The sequence below is a fragment of the Monodelphis domestica genome, chromosome 4 (assembly GCF_027887165.1).
Source record: "Monodelphis domestica isolate mMonDom1 chromosome 4, mMonDom1.pri, whole genome shotgun sequence".
Lineage (NCBI taxonomy): Eukaryota > Metazoa > Chordata > Mammalia > Didelphimorphia > Didelphidae > Monodelphis > Monodelphis domestica.
In genome coordinates this window covers 316069527-316095375 of record NC_077230.1, presented here as the reverse complement: position 1 = coordinate 316095375, position 25849 = coordinate 316069527, and the positions used below count along the sequence as shown (strand labels likewise).

General features: G+C 36.6%; 1 long non-coding RNA gene across 2 annotated transcripts in view; it reads right to left on the bottom strand.

Annotated features, from left to right (window-relative positions):
* Window positions 1-275: 275 nt before the first annotated feature.
* The window catches only part of LOC103103358 (uncharacterized), a 107602-nt gene continuing 82028 nt past the window's right edge, over window positions 276-25849 (bottom strand). The window contains exons 4-5 of one of the 2 annotated variants that reach the window (XR_008911409.1): window positions 9028-25849; window positions 276-8633 (exon numbers count right to left, since the gene is read on the bottom strand). The exon at window positions 9028-25849 is cut by the window's right edge and continues 21320 nt beyond it. This is a non-coding gene — a long non-coding RNA (uncharacterized LOC103103358). The remainder of the gene's footprint in view (window positions 8634-9027) is intronic. The other variant, XR_468224.3, reaches the window with a different exon arrangement.

Below are 25849 nucleotides of genomic sequence, written 5' to 3'. Positions count from 1 at the left end.
CTTCCTTTTTTAACTTCCTTCCTTTCTCTCATCCCATCTCTTCTTCCTCTTCTCAGTCTTCTCTCCTTCCCTTCTTCCTTTTTTCTGCCCCACCTCTTCTTCCTTCCTGCCTTCGTTTTAGCCTTCTCCTTCCTTCTCTCCCTCCCTTCTTTACTCTTTCTTTTTTACGTTTCCCCTCTTCTTCCTATCCTCCCTCCTTTCTTACCCTCCCTTTCTCCTTCGTTTTCTTTTCCCTTCTTCCTTTTCTCCCTGTTTCCCCCTTCTTTTCCACCTCCTTCCTTAATTCCCTTTCTCCTTCCTTTCCTTCCTCCCCTCCCCTCCTCTTCTCCTCTTTCCTTTCTTCGATCTTCTTTGCTCCCTTCCCCTTTGAATTTCTGTTTTTCCCTACAGGATTCCCTCTCTTGTCCCCCCCTAGTAGAAAAGTGGAGATGCTTGGGCTTGAGTGCCAAAATGTGAAGTCAGTCAATTTCCTTAAGGATGACACTGAGTCCCTGGCTGCTAGTCCTTCCTGTTGCCTCCAGTTAATTAAACTTGTGTTAACACACCTTAATATTTATGGTAGTTGTACCTCATCAGCCAAAGCTAATTTCGTGACCTCTCCCCTTCCTTCTTTTCCTGGAACAAGTCGAGTACTTCAGACTTTTAAGTGCCTACTATGCACAAAATACAAAGATTTTTTAAAAGTTTCTACTCCCAAGGAGTTCATAATCTAATGAAGGAGGAGAAAAGGAGAAATATAGCATATACAAAAATATTATACAAAGTAGAAAGTTACATGAATCAAAAAAAGGTGAGATCAAATAATTATTATACTTAAAAAGGCTCAGTGAGCTCTTTCTGCTCTTTGAATGCTTAGCAACATTCATTAGCCCCTGCACTACACTACACTTAGAATACTCCCCAAGGGGCAGGTTTATATACCAAAGCAGATGGTTTTTAGCTGTAATGTTCTGTTTTCAGCCACCACTGATTATTAGTATTTCCCCTCCACCCTGCTAAAATAATATTTATAATGGACTTGTGCTGCCATGCTTTTAAAAATGTTAGTTATAATGGTGACAACATTATTTCATATACAATAATCATATAATAAACTTCTCCACTCCCTTTTGTTCTTGAGTGAACAAGGGATCATTATGGAGCCACCCGACCCAGTGTTATTTAAAGTTCATGTACTCAGTAGATTGTAACTTCTTTATCTTATCCCTGGGAGTATTCTTCTTTAAGAAGAAAAAGAAAATGACTATTTGAAAAATTACTATTAATAGATCATAAAATGTCTAAGGAATTCAATGAAATAGTGGTAGTTCACTTACATATAGTGATTTATGATGTACAGATCTCTTTGCATGAGTCTTATGAGTCTCTGCCACATACTTTTTAATCTAGTGATGATCAGCCTCATGGCTGAGCCACAAGATACTCCATCTCATTAATCTGGGCATTTTCTCTGGAATACTTTCTCACCTTAACTCCATTTACTACTTTCCCTGGCTTCCTTTAAAGCCCAACTAAATCCTACTCCCTCTTAATTCCAGTCCCTTAGTTATATAAACTAGGTGGCACAGTAGACACAGTGCCATGCCTAGAGTTAGGAAGACTCATCTTCTTGAGTTCAAATCCTTCCTCAGACACTTGGCAGCTTTGTGACCCTGGGCAAGTCACTTAACCCTGCTTGCTTTTAAGTTCCTCCTTTGTAAAATGAGCTAAAGAAGGAAATGGCAAACCACTAGTATCTTTCCCAAGAAAATCCCAAATGAGGTCACAGAGTTGTACATGACTGAACAACAACTGTTCATTATTTCCTATTTATCCTGTAATGTAGATTGTTTTTATATATTTGTTTGTTAGACTGTGAGCACCTTAAAGACAAGGGCTATTTTTTGTTAGTTTGTTTGTATTCCCAGTACCTAGCATAGTGTCTGGTATATAGAAAGCTTAATGAATGTCCATTGACTGCTAAGTAGGATATTATCCCCATTTTATTTTACAGATAAGAAAAATGAGGCAGAGAAAGATTAAGTGACTTATCTTGTAGGCATATAGCTAGTGAGTATAAGATCTGAAATTTAAACTGATGTGTTTCATTTTAAATATAATGCTCTTTACCACACCACGAGAAGGGAGAGGAGCAAGCATTTATTAATGTCTACTATGTGCAAGATGCTTTACAAATATTATTTAATTTTTATAACCCTGTGAAGTAGATTCTATTATTCCCATTTTACAGTTGAGAACATTCCCATAGCATAAAAAAAACTGAGCATGAATTGTAGAGAAACAGAAGTTTAGTTAGTTATATAGTCTCAAAGTTATCCTAAAAAAAAAACAAAACCTTGGTAAAACATTTGCACATTAAGATAAAGAACTCCAGACAAACTAGGATCCAAATTTTCTGAAGAAAAACAATCTAACATACAGGATAAATAGGAAATCATTAAGAGAGGGAAGGCAGTATAATTAAGAGGAGCTGAAAACGATTTCTTGTAGAAGATGAGGCTTTAGTTGGGACTTAAAGGAAGCCACGGAAGGCAGTAGGTGGAGATGAGGCAGAGGAGATAGTCAGAAAATGCCAGTAGCTAAAAGAAGGGGCATCTTGTTTGTGGATCAGCCAGGAGGAAATGTACACAATTTCTAGTTATCAGGAAAAAATTTTTGTGTTCACCATTTTCATTTGTCAGATTCCTTCCACTCCAAAGGAGTTGCTCTTTTTATCAATGATTTCCAAATAGCCTTTTCTCAGTCCTCATCTTGATCTTTCTGTAGCATTTGACTCTGTTGCACCTTTTCTTTTATACTTTTTGCAGTCTAGATTTTCATGATACTGCTCTCTTTTGCCTGGTTCTCTCCTTGTTTATCTGGCTACTCTTTTGTCTCCTTGGATGGTTCTTCATTCATGTCATACCCATTAATTATGAGTGTCTCTCAATCCTCCGTCCTGGATCCTTTCTTCCTTTTCTTCTATATTATTTCACTTGAAGATCACATCAGCTCACGTTGGTCAGTTATCATCTCTATGCAGATACTTTCCAGATCTCAGTCTAGTCCTAGTCTTTTTCTTGATTTTTAGTCCTGCATTACCAACTGCCTTTTAGACATCACAAAGGGATGTCTCATAGACATCGCAGACTCAACATATCTAGCATGTCAAAAGCAGAATTCGTTATTTCCTGCACATACACTCCCCCACAATCTTCCCTTCTTCAAAACTTCCCTGATACTGTTAGAGGCTCTACCATTTGCCCAGTCACCCAGGCTTATAATTTCAGGGTCATTCTTGATTCCTTGCTTTTCCTCACCTGACTTGCAATCTGTTGTCAAACTGTTCTCCATAACATCTCAAGTCTATATCCCCTTCTCTTCACTCACAGCCACCACATTATTTCAATTCCTTAACACCTCTTACCCAGACTTTGTCATCACCCTTCCTATTCCAGTCCATCTTATTCCAGTCCATCCTTCACTTAGCTGTCAAGGAGGTTTTCCTAAGCTGGGCATAGGCCCATGTTACTTTCCTACTCAGTAAACTCCAAGAGCTCCCTGTTACCTCCAGGGCCAAATATGAAGTCCTGGATGTGACATGCAAAATCTCTTCATAATGTGGTCTTTACTCCCTTTCTGGGCCTAGATTTTATTCCCATCCATGCCCTCTCCAGTCCAATTAGCCTAGCCCACCTGCTGTTCCTCTCCCAAGATGCTCTTATCCCTCATCTGTGCCCTTACCCTGGCCTGTACTCAGACCTAGCATGTTCTCCTCTCTTCTATTCTCCTCCTTCATCATTTCCCTGGCTTCTCTCAAGAATTAGCTAAAATTCTTCCTTTTGCAGGGGGCTTTTCCTGGTTCTGTCCTTTGCTTGTTCACCTACTCTTTAGACATCTGATCTGGACAAGTTACCTCTCTGTTAACTTGAGTGTGAGTTCCTTGAGGGCAAGGACTGTTTTGGCCTTTTTTTCTATCCTAAATACTTAGCATAGTGCCTGGCAAATAGTAAGTAATTAATAAATTCTTGTTTTACTGACAAACTTTCTCAGGAAATATCAAAGGTAAACAGTGACAGAACTGGATTTCTCTTAAGCTCTAAACCAAAATCTTCAAACACCCGCAACTGGAATATTTCTATCTGATTTTCTCATTATCTCCTTAAACTCAGCTTATTCATTTCTTTTTTACTTTGTCTTGGTGACCTCATCAACTTCCATGGATTCCAGATGACTCCCCCAATATCCAGCTCACCTACCACCTCTCTTCTGAACTCCAGACCTATATTACCAAGACCTTTTTTTTAATGTTAACAAGTATGTGCTAGCATCATTCCTTAGGAACTGATAGTATCTACTGTCTGGCACCTCAAATTTATTATGTCTAAAATGAAATTCCTATTTCACCTCAAGCTTCTCCCAGCTCCCCCATTTCTTTCTTTGATTGTCATACCATCATTTCAGTCTTCAGGTTCTCAAAATATTGTATGCCTCAACTCTCCTTAACCCCCACATCTAATTGTTTGTCAAGATTCTTTTTTTGAAGAAGAAGAAATAAAGTATTTTATTTTTATAATTAAAACTGTCAGTGCAATAAGTTTTTTTATGATGAAAGACTTGAAATTTTAAATTATACAGTGTTAATAGAAACCAAAACCAACCATATTTAGGTTATCTTAGTTGTCTTATACTTCATATGTAAGAAAAGCAAAGTCATTATTGTTTTTGCCCAAATTAGTGAAACCATTAAAAAGAAAAGATTGTCTTTAGACAGGATTTAAAATGACAATTTCTATTTTCAGACAAGCTCATTTTACAGCCAATAAAGTGCCAATAATGTCATCAACAGGCATATTTTGCCACTCTTTAAAAAGAATGCCTCCACAACATTCCTTACATATATCCCCTTCATTACATTTATAGGCCCATGTCCTTTTTTCCTGATTGCAGAACCCTCTTAACTGTTCCTTTAACTCTTCAATCCATCCTTCTTATGGCTTAAGCTTTGAAAAAAAACTTTATCTATTAGTTCCTTTAATCAAATGCTATTTTACATCCTCAGATATGTATATTAAAAATCCCTGGCGGCAGGGAGGGGGGGTTGTAGCTAAGGGGTTCAGTAGATTGAGAGCCAGGCCTAGAGATGGGAGACCCTGGTTTAAAATCTGACCTCAGACACTTCCTAGCTGTGTGACCCTGGACAAGTCATTTAACCTCATTGCCTAGCCCTTACTACTCTTCTGCCTTGGAACCAATACACAGTATTGATTCTAAGATGGAAGGTAAGGTTTAAAAAAAAAGAATACTGTCAACTCTAGGATAAAATACAAAATCTTTAACCTGGCTTTTAAAGCCTTCCATCTACTTTTCCAGCCTTATTCTCCACCTCCCTCTCACACCCCCATACACAAGTGCACACTCGCATTCTCTCTCTCCTGGTCAAGTTGGACTATTGGCTTTTTCTTCTAACTGACCTTTGTAAAGATTAAAATTTAGGGGAGACTGAGGCAGGTAGAAATTAGTTTCTCTCTGCAAGGAGTATTATATTTTATGAGGTTTATTAAAGATTAAGGATTTAAGAATATACAAGTAAGAAAAAACACGTGCCTAGGCCAGAGGCCTAGACAGGATAACCTCACATCATGGAAGAGACGCGTCTGCTCCAAAATGGAAGTCCAAAAAAAGAGCCAAAAGCCTTTGCAATCAGCTTAAATCCCTTCTCGATCTCGGCCCACCTCAGAATTCCTTGAGATTACAAAGCATTTTGGGGAAGTGGAGCAAGGGCTTGTGGGGATTGAAGTCCAGAGTTCGAGTCCATTTTTTACACCTTCCATCCTTTTCACAAGGACCCTCCCTTCCTCCCCATCATATTGGGGTATACTCCATCATATTTGTCAGCTTAGACGTCTTAGCCTTGTTCTAGTCACTGTGGGTGATTGTTGGCATAGCTGAGTTTCCTGCATTACAGCCTTTCTCTGGTTTTACAATTGGACCACTCTAGAAGACCCAGTTATTTTACCTGGAGATTATTGGGTATGTGCACAGTGCCTGGGAAGCACTTGATGTTCCTTTTATGGCCACTAGATAGAGTTCATGTATTAAATTACTTTTCTTGCAGTTTCCTCATTTAGTTTTAAAGTTAATGAGAGTAATTCAGTAACAAAGGAATTAAAATAGAATTTGACCAACTCTTAAAAGCCTGTAGTAGAAGGAAACCTAAATTATTTATGAAGTTTAGATCCCAGGCCTTTGGCTTTTTCCATGTAACATTGAGTTATCTGTCACATCGACTGTGCCTTTAAAAAGTAACTTTTAAAATATTTTTTAGAACTGGTATACTTTTAACTAGATTGTTCTGAAAGTTTCAGACATACATATTATATGCATATGTGTAGTATCTCTTATGAACATTAATGGGAACTATTATAATTTCTGTCACTTAAAATAGCAGCACTTTATCTTTACATGTTGTTAATGACCCCTCTTACCTGTATCTTTGATATTCATCCCTCACCACTCCCAAGATATTGATAGCTATCCCTTTTCTCCTCAGTCTTCAATTCTTGCTTCTCTATTATCTCCTTATCTTCCTGTAAAAATGCTCAGATCTCTTTTTTTATGACCTTTGTACCTTCTTTGGCTATTGTGTCATTTCTCTCCTCCTTTCACTACTAAATTCCTGAGGAAAACCCAACCACACCCAAGTGCTGGATTTGGAATCTGGAGGGACCTGAATTCAGAGCCCGTTTATTATCCTAATTATTTGTGTGAGAACAGGCAAATAATGTTACCTTTCCATGGCCCAACTTCATAATCTATAAATTCGGGGTTATACTATATTATCTAGCTCATTGGGTTTTTAGGAAGTTCAAGTGAAATGGTATTTGTAAACTTTAAAAGCACAATATAAATTTCAGCTACTTTTAAAATTATTTTTTCCTTTCTTTTAATCTGGATTTTATTTCTATTAGTCTACAAAAATTGTCCTCTCAAAGTTTTGACCATCTACAGTGGAAAAACAAAATAGATGAAGAACATGTACTGTCCAGAGTTTTTTCTAATAAAGACATTTTAAATCAAACTTAACAATGCACCAGGAAGTTTTATATCAATACTATTAACAATTAAGTGGGAGATATTTACTTCATGTACAGTTCCTGCCTTTTGAGGTTCTGAAGATTTGGGCTACATGAGGAATAATTTGGCCCAGTCAGGGAACAAACTCAAGGTTCATTATCTGTATTGATATCAATGACATTATTTTATTCTTCTTATTAATTTTATCATTTAGAAATAAAAATGTGACCCCATTCTAATATAATCTTACACTAAGAAAATATTAGTCATCCCTTGATATTCACAATGGCTAGGGATGCTGTACCCCCTCAAATGTGAAAAATGGAGAATAACTCTAGGCCCTATCCCAAACTTTTATTTTTAATCATTCCAATCATATTTACTTAACACACAACAAAAGCAAAACAACACATCACATCCATTAAAAATTTGTCATTTCTATGGGAGAAATTAATATCTTAACCACTATACAGAGCTTTTCCTGCAGCTTTTGTAGCTTTAACAACTGCTTCATGGATTTACTTATATCAAGCACAAGATACAGTGATTATTGCAGGAGAATATCACCTAACTGGGTCTATATTGTAGAGAGACAAAAAGGTATTCCCAAAGAGAGTAGTCCTTTAGTACAATGAAACTTAATAAAATTTAACTGCTTATAATAAATTAATGTGGGTCTACTTACGGTAGTAAATGATAAACTAGATATATAACACAGTATTTATGCATTTATGATTGACTAAGTTTTATTTTTAGTTTTCTTTACATATACCTGTGATATTCTAAAGTACATAGCAAATCTCCAAAAATTCTCATCTATTTATCAGTGGCCATTCAATGGAGAATAATGAAAACATGAATGTGAAACCCAAGAATGTCAAGAAATGACTATTTATAAAACCTACATTTATTTATAGATGAATTATGGATGAATTACATGTGTTTTTTATAAAAATTAATTTCACTTTCTTTGATTAGACTTAGAATGTAATCAATAGAATGGCAGCTCCTTGAGAGTAAACTGATTCTTCTTTTGTCTTAGTACCCATTTTAGCACTTTAGAACTTAGTACCCACTTTAGCAGTCAGTTGGTTTTTAATAAGTTTTTTTTTTTTAATCCTTACCTTCTGTTTTAGCATCAATACCAAGGATTAGTCAGAAGGGCAGTAAGGTCTATGACTTAAGTTAAATGACTTGCTAAGGGTCACATGATTAGAAAGTGGGGTTGGATTTGAATCCAGAACTTTCTGTCTCCAGGCTTGCCTCTTTATCCACTGAGCAACCTACCTGCCCTTAAAAATTTTATATTGAATCATTTTGCAATAAGTTACTTTACATAACAAAGGAACACTTACTACATTATCAGTTATGCCTGTAGCTCTTTTTAAAATGTCCACAGGGGGCAGCTAGGTGGCTCCTAAATTGATTAGATGACAGATCCAGTTAAGTATTTGAGTATATTATTGAGTAATTTAGGCATATGAGAATTTTGAATACCATCAGTGAATTTTATCCAATGCTTCTTTCTAGATAAAATTTGATGCCGGGGTCCTTCTTCTCAGTACACATCGACTAATCTGGAGAGATCAGAAAAATCATGTAAGTCTAAATTTTTAATATGAGTTATGTGACTTACTTACCTTAAACTCTCCCTACCCCCAAATGGCTAACGCACATGTTAATATTTTAATATGCTAAATATATTAATATTTGTTCATCTTTAGTCAGTTGGGATTATGGCCCATGTTAAATTGGGGTTTTGACTAAATAAGAGTTATAAATTCAATGTTGTGGTCACCGAATTAAAAAGCAACTTTTATTTATAATGAGGAAGAGAAAGAATTGAAGTATGAAATATAGGAGGGAAAGAGGTAAGGAGTTGCCTAGTCTATCCTAAGTGCTGATCCATTGAAATTCAGCTTGCTCCTCTGACAAAGTTCCAATCTCTGTGTGGAAGTCTGAGTCACTCACCAGCAAGCTGATACAAGATCCAAGGAAAGAGTCTCTCCACCAAACTCACACTGAAGGGAGTGTCCCACTGAAGTGCCAATGAGCAGAGAGGGTCTACTCACGGAGCCACCAAGGCAGGAATCTCTCCAAGCCAGAAGTCCCAGTGGTGTCTTCAACCAGGGTGCTAAGGTTCCACCAATGCAGCCTACTCCAAGGCCAAAGCAGGAATCTCAGAAACCAATCTCTCCAAATGTCAGGAAAGGAATCAGTCTCTCTAGAAGCCAGGAAAGGAATGCATGCTAGACCATGTTGGTCTCTTTTTATACCCCTTTTTTCCATGTCACTTTCTGTCACTTCCTGTCACTCCCCCTTCACAGAAATCAATGGCAGTCTTTCAATTTGTCTAGTACTGCCCAAGGTGGGGCAGGAGGGTCAGTGACCTTTGGAGTTGTCACTTATTCTAGTAAGTGACTTCTGAATTCTCATACTTAATGGTAAGTAGCAATACTTTAAGTTCTTGATTTGATAAGCTAAAAATAGACAAGGGGAGAGTGCATCCTATTTTCACAGTTCCCCCTGTGATTCTTTTGGAGACTAGTCTCCCCAATGAATTGTTTAACATAATTGGCTTATACCTCTAAAGACCTTCTAGCTAAAGGTGCGTTCAATATTGCACTTTCTAAGAGGAAACTACAATAGTTGGAGATAAGAGGGAAATAGAAGAGAAAAGCTAATTAGGGGGCAATCCCCTTTAGCATAAGAGTTTACATTCAGAATAAATGTGTTCAACTCCCTTCAGTTCAATCAATTACATCCTGAAGTTCATTCTGGATCTTCTGATGCAGTGTAGGTTTCTTTAGGGTACTTTCTTCAAACAGTTCACTTTCTTGATCTGAGGAGTTAGCAAGCTTCTTTTCCTGAAGTTTATCTCAAAAATTGTTTAAATCTTGGATTTACAAAAGTTACACATTACTTTCCTGAGGAAACTGGATTAGGATGAAGCTGACACTGAATTTTGTTATCTGCTCTTACTTTCATTTAACTCCACATGAGTCTGACCTAGTTGGATATTCTGTAGAAACTAGGAAGAATCATGGAAGTTCTCCAATTTTCCACAATTGTCATAATTCTATTGGAACTGCATTGCTTCTAAATATATAAACAGTAATGCTACAGCATTACTATATATGTGGAAGGAAAAATAGTTTTCCCTCTATTACTGAGGGCACAAAACAAAACTGCCTATCTTCTCCCATTTCCATGGGAGAAGATGAGCTAGATAAAATCAGGCCTTTCTTTGTAATGACTTTGAGAAATGACCGTTTCTTCCCCCAACTGTAGAGGGTACTGATATTGGGATTGGAATATCCTGTGAATTCAAGGTCTAGTGCTGGGTCTAGTAAAGAGGAGGTGCTGAATCATTGTCTATTGATTGACTGATTGGCACTTAACTAGCTGGATGATAGAGACAAGCCACACTTTTTTTGGCCCTCCATTCCTTCATTTGTAAAATGAGAATAATAATACTTGCAATACCAACTAACAGAATAATTACAAGGAAAGTACTTTATAAGCTTGAAATAAGTTTGAATTAATCCAGCAGGATTCAAAATATTCCTATTTTTAAAAGACTTTTGGACAGGTTGATTCTGAGTTTTGTTTATATAATACCCTAATTCTGAAGAGGTTAAAACACTTCATGCTCATTAGACCCACTCCCCCTTCTAAGATAATCTACTTCTTGGGAATATTATTAGAAATATGATGTTTTAAAACCCTCTGTCGTTTTAATTCTCCCAGAAGTTTGGTATTCAAGATTTACAGCCAGGTGGCATCAGAGCATTGTTTTTAAAAAGATGGACCAAAGCAGTTGTAAGGAGTTTGCAGAAAGGCTTTATTAATCACTGATTTCTCCTTCTTCTGAACTTCAGTGACTCTTGTTGACTCTACTTCTCACCTTGCTATTTAATCGTTACTACTTTGTTTCGTTATCTGATTGTTTTATTGTCTTTGTCACACATTAGTAGAACTAAAATAGAACCCAGGTCCCTTCACTCCCTCTTCACTATCCTCAAATTTTCTTGCTTCTTTTCTATATTCATACTTTTTTCTGTGTTAAGGACTTGGGTTTTTGTGATTCTTTTTTGTATAAATTCGATGAAATTAGTCTTTTTTTTTACATTTCTTAAAAATTCTTGATTTAATATACATTGCAAAAAAGAGTTTCAATATGTGGTACTCATTGTGCAATATATGGTATTATACATGTTGTTATGGTCAAAAGTAAACATGAAATTAGTCTTGAGTCTGAATGAATTTGACTAAGGAATGACTGGTAACATCCCCTGCCATCACCTAAGGGAATATGACAGGTTTCTGCTTTGGTTTTGAGTTGGTCTCTCCCTCTCCCAAAAGGACCCTCTTCAGGGTGGATGGCACATGCTGCTTAGAGTACAATTGGTAATACTCCCAATGTGGCCCAGAGTATATGCTGTATAAATGCTAATTTGACCCTGAGTACTGAATGCTGTACAGCAAAGTGTCCAGATAAATTGAATCTCACACTCTCTTCTTTTGTTTTGATTATACCATAGGAATGTTGCATTGCTATTCCTCTTTCCCAAATTGTATTCATTGAAGAGCAAGCAGCTGGTATTGGAAAAAGGTAAGATTTCATGTGATCCTTGTTTGTTTAATATGTTTTTATTAAACTTTTCTCTTTGGTGGTTGATTTCCTATTATGTCATAATGAGTTGCAACTAGCTAGCCCAATGGATAGACTGCTAGACTTGGAGTTAGGAAGATTGGTGTGCAAATTCAGCCTCAGATATCTCTATCTGTCTCAGTTTCCTCATCTGTAAAATTGAGATTATACTTGTCTGCTTGGCATAAAATGATGTCTTAACACGTATATAAAAGCTTGTAAAAGTATATAAGGGAAAAAATATCTTCTCCTTGAAGCTGATTATAATATTTCCTTCTCAATTTCTGTTTTTTAGGCTGCTATAAGTGACATCATTGACTCAAATGACCAAATATGCCCAGTATTAATAAGTTTAGATTTTGTTTTTGAAAGCATGAAATTGATGGACACCTTAATTTCCAAATTCTTCAGTTGGCTTATTTCCCATGACCTACTTACCTCATCCACTCCACCTCAATTAAATAAAGAGCTGATCATATCCTTTATCTTGACATCTTCCACAAGTATTCATTCCACTTGCATGTTTGTGAACTTTGAAATTCCTTTTTATCAGATCATAATCTTTTATCATTTCAACCTTCTCTTTGTCTTACAACCTCTAATTCTGTTCTTTGTCTTCATTGTGACCTCTGTTAACCTTCATTCCTGCTCACATATTGCTGAATGAAATTGGAGAAACTATTGATTGAATCCACTACCAATTTATGTTATATATTCTGAACCCTCACTGTAGGCAAGTATCCTTTTTAACCTCCTCAATGGATTAATCATCCCATTCTCAGTGACTTTTCCATCCTCAAAACTCCTTTACTTCTCTTACCCCCTCAGATGAAACCCTTATCTCATACTTCCCTGAAAAATTTGAAGCCTGTTTGCTTTGAACTCTCTTCTCTCCTGCCCCTCATCTCAGATGTCTTCCCCACTCTCATGCACATAAAGAAATGCCAAGGCAAAACCCTCTGTGTGCACAAATGATAGCATCCTGTCTCCCTCAGCAGATTATTATACCACCTTCTCACTCATCTTCAGTCTCTTTCTGCTACTCTTGCCTACAAATTGCCCATTTCTCCCTCATCTTCCCAGCCCTTCTACTTTCTGTCTGCATTCTGACTTCTGACCTTGGTATTCAGCTAAAACTCTTTTTTCCAGTGTTACCTAAGTTCTCTTCATTGCCACTCTACCTTCACATCATCCTTTGTCTTAGTTTCCTTCTCTCCTCTTCCAAAGGTCTGTGGCAGATCCCCATCATCTTATACCTATGGCCATAACCTTCCTTGTTCAACTTTCTGCCCTTACTGTAAACCACATCTGGCCATTTAACTCCCTCCCTAAGCCTCATTCACAAAGCTCCAGTGGTTTCCTATTATGTTCAAGATCAAATATAAAATCTTCTAATTGGCTTTTAAAGCCCTTCATAATCTACCTCTGGATCTCTGAGGTTCCGAGCATTAGATTATTATCTAATCATAGGGCTCACTCTGATCTCTTAGGTCAGAACATTTGGGACCTCAGAGTCCTGAGATTTCTTGGTTTGAGTGCTGCAGCACTGCTTTGTAACTTGTCTTTTAGGCTCCCTGGGCATCCACAACCTTTTCCTGAGACTTTCTCAAAAGAATCATGTACTCTTGCTGCCTCTGAACACAGAGCTGTGTCTCTGCCACTTTGGTCATGCTAGGAGGCTTCACTGTGTTGACATGGACTTTATTTGCAGCCCCCATTCCAGTGACCTTTTGTATGGTTCTGAGGAGGAAGAAATCGCCTACTGGAGTTTAGTTCCTCTGTAGAATTCTTGAATTCTCTTCTGTCTGGTGTGAACTTTGGAGGTATGGGCAGTTGGGCAGTCTGCCTCCAGTGTGTCCAGTAGTCCTAGTAGAATGGTAGCATACTAGACTTTCAACTTTTTATGATTGCTGCTTATCACTTCAGTCCTCACTTAATGAAATAATAGAAAATTGTGTGTGAAGAGTGCTTTGAGTAATGTTACTCTGTTGCAGGGAAATACAAATCATGTAGTATGTGTCTCTCTTTACTGTCAAATGATTGTCTAGTTTTCAGATTTCTCCAGTGAAATGGAGGGAAAATCAATCATTCCCCTATTTTAAGCACCAGAAAACTATTCTCTTTTAATCCAAAACTTGTGGTTCTTTTAGGTACTGTATTCAAGTTGTCTAGTTTTCTTGCCTCTGCTTCTCTTTGTGGTCTTTGGCACATCTCACAGCTTCTTCAGATTGCACAGCCCATTTTTAGAGACTGCATAATGCTTTTGTCCAGTCAGAGCCAACCTAGCTATGATTTCTATGTCTGTGGCTTTGGTGCCTTGCAAGATGAATGATTTCAAATTATGACTACAATTACTCTTGCCCAGTTTTTTCTTTTAGTTTTCTTCCCAGAGCTCAACATGTAGCTGTTATTTAAGAATCAATCAAACATAAATTGAAACACATAGAGCTTTGAATGTTGCAGTTGGCTTTGCAGATGTTATCTCATTTGATCCTTACATAACTATGCAAGGTCATTGTTACAGGGAATACATTTCTATTTCACAAATGAGAAAACCAAGGATTGTAGAGATTAAGTGAATTGCTGAGTATCACAATGTTTCTAAGTGCCAAAATATTTTACATAGTTTTCACTGTACCATTAAAATGTTTGATACCTCCAGTAGGCTTACAGTATGTTTACTCAATAAATTCAGTTGCTTGGTATTATTCAGACAATATTATGGGCAATTGTGTGGATAGGATCTGATCAAATCATCCTTTCCAATAGAGAAGCAGTTGCTCAACTGACCCATTTTGAGTAAACTACTCTTTTAAAAAAGAATTCGGTACATCAGAAAGTCTCTTGATTTTTTTCATTGGGTGTTCTTTACACCAATGAAAATCACAGTACCTCTATGCCTTAGGAGACCATTTTATGGATTGCTCTGACTCAAAAATTTAATCACCTCTTGGTAATATGGTTTTCCATGCTTTATAAGGTTGGGAGTTAGTAGACATAAAGTCTTTGGAAAGGTTTTACTTGCCATTTTCCCAGCTTGCTTGTAGAACTTGCCAGAGCTTGTTCTCTGTTGGCCTAATGTTTGAAAGCGCAGGATTCCTCTGTGTCTCAGTGTTAAGCATTGGAGTAGGACTTTATTAGAGGATAAAGGAATTATGAGGGCCGTGAACTAGATATATGTATGGATTTCTTTCCTAATCATTAGGAACAGTTTTTTGACTCATTGACTATCCATAGTCAGTTAGGAAAAAGAGGGAGGAAGTAGATAAAGTAAATTAAGCATAGCAAATATAGTAATCTTTTTTCATAACAGAGAGCAATAATGTTTCCAGAGTTGTTTTTGCTGAGGTATCTTTCTAAATCATGTTGTTGATGTAGGATTTTCCCATAAGTGATAGTGTAAAATATTAGTTTTGGATGTATTCAAAAAATGTTGGCTGGCTGGTTTTATGCAGATAAGTTAATGTCCTATTAATGAAACCAGTTTATTTTCATTTAACTAAGGTAGTATGCTTTGGCAGAAGTTATAGGTCATTTTATAACTTCTAGGGATGATTTTACTAATGAAAAGCCCTGAATGAGCACTGCCTAAAGTATAGCAATCTCACTTTGATTTTATTTTCTAAAAAAGTCTTATTTAATCTACATAATAAAGCCAATTTCTTAGAATCTTTTGATTCTTATGCCATAAATGTTTAGGTTTGAACGCCATTCTTATTTGTTCTTTAGCACTAACCATATCCTGGGTTTCCTTTTTTTGAACTTTTATAAGATGTGATCTGAAATATACTCAATATTAGTCAAAATTATTATTAAAGGCAATGTTATATTTAATGGATGTTCTTTCTTTAGTGCCAAAATAGTGATTCATCTTCACCCAGCTTCTTCCAACAAAGAGCCTGGCCCTTTCCAAAGCAGCAAGAGCTCCTACATTAAACTTTCTTTCAAAGAGCATGGCCAGATTGAGGTAAGTTAATGTAGATGTCAATTTGATTAGAAGTATACATGTTAGGTACAGCTAGGTGGCTCAGTGGATTGAGAGTCAGGCCCCAAGACAGGAGATCCTGGGTTCATATGTGATCTCAGACATTTCCTAGCTGTGTGACCCTGGGCAAATCACTTAACCCCCATTGCCTAGCCCTTACTCTTCTGCCTTGGAACCAATAAATAGTATTGATTCTAAGATGGAAGGTAAGGTTTAAAAAAAAAAGTATAAATGTCAAATACCTGGTACATATTAGAAATTAACATCATACAGTGTGCATTTCCCCCTCATGATTATTTTAATTTATTTCTTAAAATATTGTTTTATAGGCTAATAATAAGAAATATAGGGGATAGCTGGGTGGCTCAGTGGATTGAAAGCCAGGTCTACAAACAAGAGGTCCTGGTTTCATTTCTGTCCTCAGTCACTTCCTAGCTGTGTGACCCTGGGCAAGTCACTTAATCCCCCATTGCCTAGCCCTTACCACTCTTCTGCCTTGGAAGCAATACACAGTATTGATTCTAAGATGGAAGGCAAGGGTTTAAAAAAAGAATTCTACATTTCTCTGTATTGTAATGGGCGAAGAACTAATTGTGATAAAGACCAAATAATAATAATAATAGCCAATCCTTGTATGTAATTTTAAGGTTGAGAATAGTGCTTTGTAGAAATTTTAACATTAGCCTCTACCCCCTTTTTGGCACCCCAAGATAACCTTTGAATTTTAAAGGAAAAAAAAGTTTAATCTTAAGACTGAAGCTACCACATGCTTTTCTCACTCCTTTGCTGAATAAGGGTGGAGACAAAACTTTTTGTTTACCTGTAAGCAAACCTCTTAAAATAGTGTGGCAGAGAAAAGTGGACATGCCTGTTGTTTGGCCATTCTAAAGGTCTGTCTTCTGTGAAGACCCATCTCTTATCAAGAGTGAGGTCCAAGTGCTTCAATCAAAGACATTGGGAAAGGGACATCAGGAAGAGCATAAATTTGAGTTCAGAGAAGAAATAGCGGCTTTTCCACTTGAAATTGGAGTGAGTAGGTATGCCCTTAGGTCTGGATTTTGGAAAGGAAGGTAGCTGGCCATACATGGCTTATTCCTTTTCTTTTTCTGGCCTGCTTTTTGTTATTTGATATATAATTATAAACTAGGATACAGTCTCCAGACAATTTTAATCATAACAATTTCTTGAATTTTTTTTTACTTGGACCACATTATTCTTTTCTGTGTGGAATTGTAGCACTGCTTTGAGTCTCTCTTTTTTAAACCCCCTGTCATAGTGATGATTATAGGACAAAAGGGCAAGGACTAGGCAAAAGGAGTAAATGAATTATCCAGGTTCAAATGGGTAGGAAGTGTCTAGAATCAGATTTGAATCTAGGTCCTCCCAACTTCAGGACTGGCACTTAATCCACTGTGCTACCTAGCCTCCTACATGAATCTCTCAACTCCATTCCATACTCCACTCATTTATCATTGTGATATCCCTAAAGCACAGGACTAACCATGTCAGCTCCCCTGCTCAATAAACTCCAATAACTCTCTATTACCTCCAAAATAAAATATGAAATCCTCTGTTTGTTGTTCAAAACACTTTATAACCTCTTCCCTAACCCCAACTTTTTTATTCTTATTTCACATTACACACATATCCTCTCAACTCCTCCAAAAACATGCTTTTTGATCCAGTGACATTGACCTCCTTGCTGTTCCTCAAATAAGACATTCCATGTCTTGACTCAGGACATTTTCACCAACTGTCCTCCATGCTTGGAATATTCTTCCATTCCCATCTCTGCTTCTTAGCTTCCCTGGATTCCTTTAAGTCCTAGCTAAAATCTTACCTTCTATAGGGAGCTTTTCCCTAATCCCTCTTAATTCCAGTACCTTCCCTTTGGTGATTAATTTGATTTATTGTGTATGTAGTTTGTATATAGTTATTTCTTAGATTATGAACTCTTCAAGAACAGGGACTGTCTTTTGCCATTCTTGTATCTCCACTGCTTAGCATAGTGCCTGGTACCTAGTAAGTGCTTAAACAAATGTTTATTGACAACTGATTGAGAGAGCCTTGGGCATGCAATTGCATGTTTCAGTTACATACAATGTGTAGCTCACACAGCAACATAACAGCGATTTGTGATGGAGATGAGATTTGAACCGGTTTTTCCTCACTCCAGTTCCATTACTCTTTTTAGTGTATTACACACTGTCCTAAGCATGTTCAGAGAATCAGCTAGTTAGATATCATCCCATGGTGATGTCTTATTCCACTGTCCCTTCACCAGCTATGGAGGGTTGAGAATAAAAGGTAGACCAGAACTAGATACTAGTGCATGTCATTTATTCTCACCAGATCCCTGACAGAATAGACTTAATCAGGTTAAGGTTTGAAGGTGAAAGCATGATGCAGTGACAGTTATATGGAAGGCTACAGGCTGCTCATTTCTTTCAATTGTGCCTTTTGTTTACTAGGAGAAAGTATGAAAAGTTATTAAAGGCCTACACATAAGTAGTTAAGTACAGAGGAATTGGGGAAGTAAAGATAGTGGAAGAGATTAGAGTGGAAAACCTTTATAATGGCTTGATGAAAGAACCGTAAATGTAAGTAAATATAGACAACTACTCATACATTTGTGACTAGATAGATATACACATTAAAAAATAGATATAGATACAGATATATACACACACATACCTAGAGCACATTGACAAACTGATTTCTAAGAGCATGGTTCATAACTTTTGGAGAGGCAGTTATTCTTGAAAGACTTCACCAAAACACACTTCTGCAAAGCCTTCCTTGATTTCTCTTTACCTCACCCCATTCTGATGACCTAATTTCTTGACATTTTGCCCTCTTGGTGTTTGGTATACTTAATTTCTACTACATTAATGTCTAATTGTTGGTATGTTGCTTTTTTAAAAAGTATTTACAAGTCATTTTGCATTTATGGTTTAATTCTCCAGCTATTTTTTTCATGCCTTTAAAAAAAATCTTTTTAGAGCATCTAGTACACAGTAGATACTAAGTAAAGATTATAGAGTGATTGGAGTCATTAGTGTAGCTAAAAGTCACCATCTCCTTTTTGCAAAGATAGGAGTCTTTGGTTCCTGATTCCTGCCTTCAGATTTTAACTAGATATATTATTTTCCAGTTCCCTTTTTGAAAAATGTTTATACATTATTTCTGACATTATATTCACTTTAATACAAACTACATGGTAAGCAAATAAAATGTAATTTGAAAGAGCTCTGTAACTTAATGACATTTTTGTTGAGAATAGTTCAGCTTGTATAAACAGCTAGTTCTTTCTGCTGGTGCCCTCAGAAAAGAATTGTTTATGAGAGCACCATGCAGAGAGACTGGAGTAGTGTTAAGATATTGTAACAAAATGAAGAGAGTTTAAGTAATGACATAGAAGGATTCTATAGATTGATGATCTTAAATTTGCTTATTTACACACACAGTTTTATAGGCGTTTATCAGAGGAAATGACTCACAGAAGATGGGAGAATATGCCAGTGTCCCAATTAATGCAAAGGAAGAATGGACAAGAGGTATTTTTTAAACTATTGACATTTCCTAATGGATCCTAATACTGTAACGTAATATAATTTCTTTTTCCCCCCCCCAAATGATTCATGATAAAAAAAAACAAGGTTTTATTGTCTAATGGAAATAAACATTTTAAATTTTATTTCTTTATTGATGCCTAGAAAGAGTCCTGTATTGAAGGGAATTTGTCAAACTAGCCTAAATTAATTGCTATGATTATATAAGGATATTGACATACATAGAAACTGCTTCTGTAATTACTGTAATAACAAAAGACAAAAGAGCTGACAATTTGAGACCCCTTCATTTAAAAGCCTGTATATATTGTATAATTAGTTCAGATAATGATAATAAAAATAGCAATTACTGACATTTATATAGCACTATATTATTTGCAAAGCTCATTACATATATTATTTCTTTTGATTCTCATAACAGTCTTGTGAGGTAGATATTACAGATATTTTATAGATGGGGAAACTGACTCAGAGGTTGTGATTTGTTCATGGTGACAGTCAATTTTGGAGGTGGATTTTGAAGGCTTCCTGACTTCCATTTTAGCATTTTTATTTCTATTCTACACTCATCATAAGAATTACAAGAAACAGAAACATGGGGGGAAAGTTGGAAGCTTTGATAACATACCTAAAAATATTGGGGTAAATAGGTACTTTTGTTTATGTTTATTTTTTTCTCTGAATATTCAGAGAATGTAGCTAGTTACCCATCTGATAAAGGGATGTTTGAAAGGAAGTTGGATAAAAGAGTATACTCTCTTGACAGCCTCATTCATGGTTTTACTTGAGTTCTTTGTAGACCCTTTTCCTCTACTGGAAACACTGTGTGGTGGGTAAAAAAGGTCTGAAATTTCCTTCCTGAATCCTGTGTGTGTTTGTTTTTCAGCCAGGAAGAGTAAGAGCTGTAGGAATTGTAGGAATTGAAAGGAAGCTAGAAGAAAAGAGAAAAGAAACAGACAAAAACATTTCTGAGGTAATTATTGCTCTGTTTTCAGGTCGCCTTTTCCTTTGAGCCTATTTGCAATTATTGTTGTTTTTAGATACTGCTGTGACTCATTTTATTCTATAAACTGCTATGTATGTGGGTGCATAAATCACAGGTGTGATTTTAATCAAACACTTTTTTTCAGAAAGAAATTAAAGGAAGATATATCTACTTCTTTTGAAGTTTTAGCTTAATTGGTTAGGGATATGCTTTTGAGTAGAAGGTTCCAAGTATTAATTCTTTTGATTTATTCATATTGATTCCACTGATTAACTTTTTGTGACTTAAGTTGGCAATTAGTTCATTGCAATATGTATTTATTGAACAAGTCCAATATTATAGAACTTGGGGAAGGTAGATAAAATACAATCACTGATGTTCATATATAGCACTTTAGTGTTTGCAAAGCACATTACATGTATTATTTCTTTTTATCCTCATAATAGTCTTGTGAGGTAGGTATTACAGGTATTTACAGATGGGGAAACTGACTGAGAGGTTGTGATTTGTCCATGGTGACAGCCAATTTTGGAGGTGGATTTTGAAATCTTCCTGACTTCTGCTCTAGCATTCTTCTTTCGGTTCCACAGTCAATGTAAGAGTAGTAACATAAACCTGGAGGGATCTTATTGTCTAATAGGGAGATTTAGATAAAACTACAAAATAGGCAGTATACCAACATTTAGACAAAATGCAAATAAATATGATACAAAGTAGAATGTGAAAGAGAATGAGAGGTGTAGGTACCATGAAAATTTGTAGGAGGGAGGAATTCTAATTTAGGGAGGACCATGTAAGGCTAACTGGCATTTGAATTGGGCCTTGAAAAATGGGTAGAATTACAACTGGCAGAGATGTGGGAAAAGACATTCCAGGCACAGAGGAACTCTGTAGCTCTGATACAGAGATATTCAAATCTGAAAGTTAAAAGAAAGATGCTTTTTAATTAGCATATTCTTTATGTTGGGATCAGTAGGCCCCTTGGCAAGCAAGCCACTTTCAAACAGATTTTCTTCAGCCCCCTAACAGCAGCTAAATTTTATAATCACATCATTGCTTGTAGCACAGATTCACTAAGATATTCTTGTAAAATTCCCTATTTCCAAGATTTATTTATAGTCTTTTTGAATAGATGAAGTGTTAAATTCCCTCTCTTCCAGGCACTGTACTAGGTATTAGGGATTCAAACACTGTGAAAGAGATAATATCTCTTACCAAGGAATTCTACTATTCTACTACCAAGTAGAATTCTAATTCTACTACCAAGGAATATCTACTATATGAAGACCTTGGTCCCTCAGAAATTCTTAGATGGATACTATTTCTAGGGCATTATAGCTATCCATCTAGGACAGTATCTTTTGAAAAAGAAGATGTCCTAGGGAACATGATCCTAAAATTAATAATAATAATAATAATAATAAAGGTGAGAATACCTCATTTATCTGTAGCATACAATTTACAGAATGCTTTTAGGTACATATTCTCATTCAGTTCTCATATTAACCCTAGAAGGAGGGTGGAGCAGGTCTTATGATCCACCTAATTATAGTTAAAGAAATCAAGGATGTAAAAGGATGAATTCACTTGCCTAGAGTCATGCCGATAATATGGTAAATTTGAGACCAGGTCTTAGGCCTTTTAGGTCTTATTTTAGCATTCATCTCATTATACTGTGCTACCTTGGCTAGTTAGCATGGATCTGAGGTCATTGGGAGTTGACTCACTCTAACTCCTGGAGAAATGGTGCCTTGTTTGAGCAGAAGGAGGTGCTTGATTATCTGTTGTTTCTCAGGGTTTACTCTTTCCACCAAGGAAGTACCCTGCATATAACTTCATATAGGGGACATCTCAGGAGTTCTCTGAGTTACAAAGAGGATGTTAAGTGACTTGCCTATGGTGCCACAGATAACACAAAGTCAGGATTTGAACGCAATATGCTGGATCTGCTTTGCCAGGGCTTCCCTCAAACCAATCCCTTTGTTCAGCTATGTGTACTTGGCCCTCTGCAGAATTTCAGGGGAAACTTGGAATTGGTGTGTAGTCAGAGGAAAGTGAAAATGTAGAAGAGCTAGAAGGCCTGATCCCAAGTCAGGGTGTCCTGGAGGAAAGGACCCCTGCTACTTGAAATTCATGTTCATCTGACTTTGTGATGCTGGGCAAGTCACTTAATCACCCTTTCAAAAGTCCAAGACTATAAATTCAATAGATATAGACCTACATTGCTAAGAAGGAACTTATTCACTATAATTGCCCTAAACCTATGAAATCAGAAGTACAGACTGAACCTCTCCTCATACCCACTGAAAAAAAGACAAAGCAAAAAATAAAAATTTAAAACTGGAATATTGGATTGTTAAACTGGAAAAAATCCCACAGAACTATTAAATAGTCAGAAAAGCTACCTCTTTAATCAGAGAGTAGTGCAATACAATTTCCTCAGGCCTCCACACAGAGTCATATATATGCTCAAAATCTACATAGAGCCCAAGACTCTGGCTACAGACCCATGGGAGACATCACCACATGACATGATAGCTCCGAGGAACAAAAGAATTTGGGGAACTTTTATATACCTTTTAGGGAAACTGAGGGACAGGGAAATATGATTGATTGACATTACCATGGTTACAAAGAAATGAGAGTGTTCAGACTACACTGACAGGATACAATCAAGTTTGGGAAAGGAACCATAGCCAGAGGCTAGGGCACCTACCTACCTTACAATGGATACTGAGGGGAAAAATCTGGACAAGGGGTGGGCCACCTAGGAAAAGGACTCTGATACAATAAGAGAAACTTCTAGGACAAAAGGATATTGATATTTAGCATTTGATTAAAGTCTGCTAACTCCATCTAACTAAGGTCATTCAATACCTTAAGGTCTATTATTCGGTAGAGGCAAACTCTCATGGGACAAAAAGGCAAACTTGGAGGTCTCCAGCTATCAAGCTGACTAAACTTGGGGTTGCTGGATGCCAAATTGACACAACCTTTGGGGTCCCCCAGATTACAAGTTGACAGATGTATAACGAACAATCAGCATTAGCAAGTGGGTAAATACTTTTTTTAAAGCCCTTACCTTCTGCCAAAGTATCAATTCTAAGACCAAAGAACAGCAAGGGCTAGGTAATTGGAGTTAAGTGACTTGCCCAGAGTCACATAACCAGGAAGTGTCTGAGGTCATATTTGAACCCAGGTCCTCCTGATTCAAGACTTGGCACTCTATCCACAGGGCTACCTAGCTGCCCCTATAAATTACTTTTAGTTGAATGTGAGTAAAGTTCTTTCATTTACTTTACAGGATAGGTGACTTTAAATATTAAAGGAATGGGGGAGGGAGAAATGAAGACACTTTCATTTATATTTTCATAATCAGTTTAAATAAATTATGTGTTTACTAAAATATAGCAACTTCAAATCTATATTTAATTTATAATGGCTAAGTGGAAAGAGAACTGGATCCTGTGTCAAAAGACCTCTGGTCAAGTTCCTGCTCTGCCATAGGCTAACTGTATGACCTTGGACTGGTTATTTCATCTTTGGGATCTTATTTTCCAAAACTCTAAAATGGGGGTATTGAACTAAATTATCTCTCAGGGACCTTCCAACTTTAAATGTTTGTAAATTAGAATTGCTTTACATTTATATTTATGCTATCCTTATGGATTTAATCCTGTTTAGATATAAATTACATTTTCCACTGAAGATATAGTATATGAATAAGGTAACTTGAAAATAAATATATTATCTTGTTCATTTTCTTTTTCTTTGTTGCCAAGGAAAGAATCCTATTAGTGCTTTGCATTTCCAAAGCTTATGTGTATGAAATCTTTTTGTGTGTAGGTTGTATATTCAAAGAAAAAGCATGGCCTATAGTTTGCCCCAGGCCTTAAATGTTAGAAATGACTTAATTTTGGAGCTGGTGCCCAGAGTTTCCCACAAAAGGTTTCCTGCATCTGCTGTTGGTTGCTGATAAGAATCCAACATTTTAGCCTTTGTTTATCTGAGGAAATTCCTGTTAGGTGTGTGCATATTCCCCTTTGTTTCCAGGACTGCCCTTGGTGGTCATAAGAGTTTTACAGAGCACACCATTCATTTAGCAAAATCCTTTTGCAGATGGACATTATTCTGCATATATAGAAATGGCCATAAGCTTACTGTAATTAACTTATTAAAAAATACTCAAAACAATTCTTTTAAAGACATGATGATTAGTTAAATGAGAAATAACATTTGTGTGGGCCACACATTTATTGAAGGATATTGTAGAAGGGTTGTCTACTTTAGATCAGAATTGCATTAGATGACTCCGAAGATTTCTTCTGATTTTTAAAACACCAGGATTCAGTGAAACCTGTGTGCTCTTATACTATTGTACACTTTCAGTATTTTTGGATACTTTGATGAATCTGTGACTTATTGCTCTGAGGACTTCCTCCATTTGTGCAGACTGCAACCAATCCATTTCTTGTCAATCTGGGTGATTCGTATCAGTGTCTTCCTGTAAAGTCTCCCTGGGGAAATCCTTCCAAAATAATGCTCTTTCTCTGGATCACTAGATAGTTTATGGCTTTTAAAGCCTTCATAACCTGGCCTCTGTCTCCTTTTTCCAGGCTTCTTACACCTCACTCTCTTCCATATACTCTGTGATCCAGTGACACTAGCCCCCTACTGAGCCTTAGACAGCACACTCCATCTCCCAATGTTGTGCATTTTCACTGGCCGTTCCCTAGGCTGTTTATTGCTTCACTTCCCTGGCTTCTTTCAAGTCTCAGTTAAAATCCCACTTTCTGCTATAAGCTTTTCCTGCTCCCCTTTAACTTAGCTTCCTTTTGAGATCTCCATTTTATATCATGTTTACACCTGTTGTATCTATATATGTCTTATTTGTATAAAGTCATTTGCATTTATCTCCCCATTAATTACTGTGAGCCCCTTGAGAACAGGAGCCACTTTTTGCCTTTCAATGCATTTCCAGCTCTCCTGATACAGAGCCTGCAGACATCTACTTAATAAATGCTTGTGCTCTTGACATTTCCTGACTAGGGATATGGTTGTCCTCTTATCCTATGTTCTTGATATATGACCAGCCCACTTCCTTTCCTTCCTTATGTCTCTCTGGCAATATCCTCAAAGCCATTTATCCTTGGTAAGAGGTTGTAGCCTAGTCACATCTGCCATGTGCCTTTTCATGGCCCTTCACTTGGCTGACCCACAGCTTTAATATTTTGGAGACTAGTTTTGCCATGCAATCTCACTGAAAGAATATCGATTTTTTTAAAAGACAGATGTTTGTTTCTATCCAGCCTGATCTTCCATTTATTAATTTAATGTTTAATTGCTCAGTTCATTGTCCATCTCAAAGTCTAAGATTGGAAGTCTAAGATACATGTATGTACTGATGAACTAAGCAATATGGGTCTTCAACATCCAAATACATTCCATGCTCTAGATAAGTAATTCTTTTTCCACTTTTTTCCCTTACATAGATGATTAGCCCCAATTATTTTGAGTGATTATGGGTCTTTTATAATAGGATCTGTAATTTCTAAAGCATGCTTCCTTTAGTCAATAGAAATGTCGGAAACATATTA